At 45.6% G+C, this 2,384-nt stretch overlaps 1 pseudogene; it reads right to left on the minus strand.

Moving 5' to 3' along the window:
• LOC102904573 (tripartite motif-containing protein 43 pseudogene) lies at window positions 1-1,376 on the minus strand (annotated as a pseudogene).
• Between the last annotated feature and the right edge of the window lie 1,008 nt (window positions 1,377-2,384).

Here is a 2,384-nt window from a genome sequence, read left to right on the forward strand (position 1 = left end):
CCATCTTCCGAGGATCACATGGGGCCAGTAGAGAAGAAAGGCCTGACAGAGGGATTGACGGTGCCAGGAGCATATTTGTGTATGAGAGAACTCTTGGCAACATTCAGGAAACTTAAACTACCCTCCTCACAATCGAGGAACACACCAATCCAGCCCAGTGGTCTCTCTATATAGTGCTGGAATACTGGGCATGTGGTGAGGAGACTGTAATGATCACCCTCCTTCACACACACCAGAAGAAAGGCACCCTCAGATTCAATGAGCTGGTTTCTGTTGCTTATCCAGGAATCCTTACAGGCCCCCACAGCCCAGTCCGAGGAGGAATTGTTCAAATCCACCTCCCAGTAATATTTCCCTTTGATGAAGCAGTCTGATCCCCAGGAAGCCAAATAGGATCTAGCAGAATCCACAGATCTATCCTCACCGTGAGGTCTGAAGCTGCATCTTCTCATGACATTGAAGAGCTTCACATTGGTAGGGCATATGCTTGTAAATTTAAAGACAAATTTGAATAGGAAGTGGCTATACCTTTCAGTCAGTCCACTGATGGGTAGAGAGCTGAGCTCTAGATTCAGAGTCTGGGGCATGCTCAGCTGCTGCTGCATTGACTCACTCCTCCTGAACATGTCATCCAAACCCTGGAGCAGTAGCTCATGTGGCTCCTGGGACATTGCCATCAGCTCCTGATACATTTCTCTTAGCTCTTGGCTCTTTTGGACCATCATGGCTTCCCTTCTCCTGAGATTCTCTAAAACACGTTGGCCTTCATTTTGCATAGACTCAATATGTTGCTCTTCCTCTTGACCCTGGACAGGACACAGTCTCCTGTACTCTGTTCTGACCATTTGCTCCCGCAGTGTCAAGTAGTCCGTCCACAGAGTTGTCCTTCTGTTCTCTGCCTCTATCTTCCCTTTAATTTCTTGGATCTTCTCCCACAAAGATGCCATTTGCTGTAAAAGTCTTTCCATTTGCTCCTCAGCAGCTACTTCGATGGGACCGTGTTGGTGACCTCTGTGCTCATGGGAGTCAGAGCAGAGTTGACAGAGGTAGCTCCTGTTCTCAACACAAAAGATCCTCTTTGTCTCCTTGTGGGTCACACATTTATGCTCCTCAGAGCTCAGGTACTTCATGAGGCTGGCTTGTCTGGCAATGGACACCAGCTTCTTCAGAACAGTGTTGCTTCTGAAGTCCTTCTGCTCGGATGGTTCCCTACACATAGGGCAATGGACAGGAAGCTGGATGTCTTCCCAAGAAAGGTGGAGGCAGGCTTGACAGAAGCTGTGGCCACAGCTTATGGTGACTGGGTCTATAAAGCAGTTCAGGCAGATGAAGCAGGTGAGTTCTTCCTGGAAGGCTTGTGACATGTCTGACTCCATTTCTCCATAACTTGTCTCTGGGCTCAGCAATCTTGACTCAGGACAGAATAATATTAGTTCAACTCTGGGGTCCAGTCCTCAAGGTGTGGGTAGATCTGGCAGTCTCTGGAGCCAGAATGTTTGGAAACACACTCTGTCAGGACTGGTGAAGAGTGAACCTGGCTGGTTCTTGGAGTGTCCTCTTATAGTTTCCAAAGACTACGGCCACTTCTTCCAAGTCACTTTCCATTGGTGAGTTCCTGTAGATATATTCTAAATGGATGGAAGATTGAATTAACTCTGAGGCCAAGTTCCACAAGCAAATCTCCACAAGGTTTCCCTAGTCACTGCTTAGCTGGGTGTGGTAGCTCACACCTTTAATCTGAGAATCCTAGGGAATGGCCTGCTGAATTGGGAGGAGTTTTAGTTCAAGGCCTGCCTAGCTAATACAGTAAAAACTTGTCTAAAAAAAATAATGAGTAATTTTGCTACAATATTTTACTGTTTCTAAATATTTTATGGTGTGATTAGCCTCTATGTCTAAACTAGTGGCTGTCTCTGTCCTCTGATCTCCAAATAAGGTTTAATGAGGTGCAAAATATATCATCTCACCTTTCTTTATTGGTTGCTGGGTTGTTTTTTTTTTTTGTTTTTTGTTTTTTTTTGTCTCTTTCTCACAACCCTGCTCATATGAACTCTGCCATAATCCTCTGTCTGGGCATCTCTGTGTATGGGAGTTCCAACTAAGACAACCCCTTTCTGAAATTTGTACCATTCCCCATGCTTCTCCCCTAAACCCTGCCCTGGAGAAATGTGCTACCTGTAACCTACTTCATGTTCTTTCAGTCCATCCTTCTTCTGTGACATGTACTCTTAGCACTAAAACCCTGTCTTTCCTCAGGGGAGTGCAAGATAACACATGTCAAGTTGTAAGACTGCTGAAGTGTCTTGCTTTCCTGGGGGAGCTCCAGTCTTACCTATCTTCTCCCTCATCCACAACTATATTTTCCCACAAACAAAAAAATTTTT

Source organism: Peromyscus maniculatus, chromosome 4, assembly GCF_049852395.1.
Source record: "Peromyscus maniculatus bairdii isolate BWxNUB_F1_BW_parent chromosome 4, HU_Pman_BW_mat_3.1, whole genome shotgun sequence".
Lineage (NCBI taxonomy): Eukaryota > Metazoa > Chordata > Mammalia > Rodentia > Cricetidae > Peromyscus > Peromyscus maniculatus.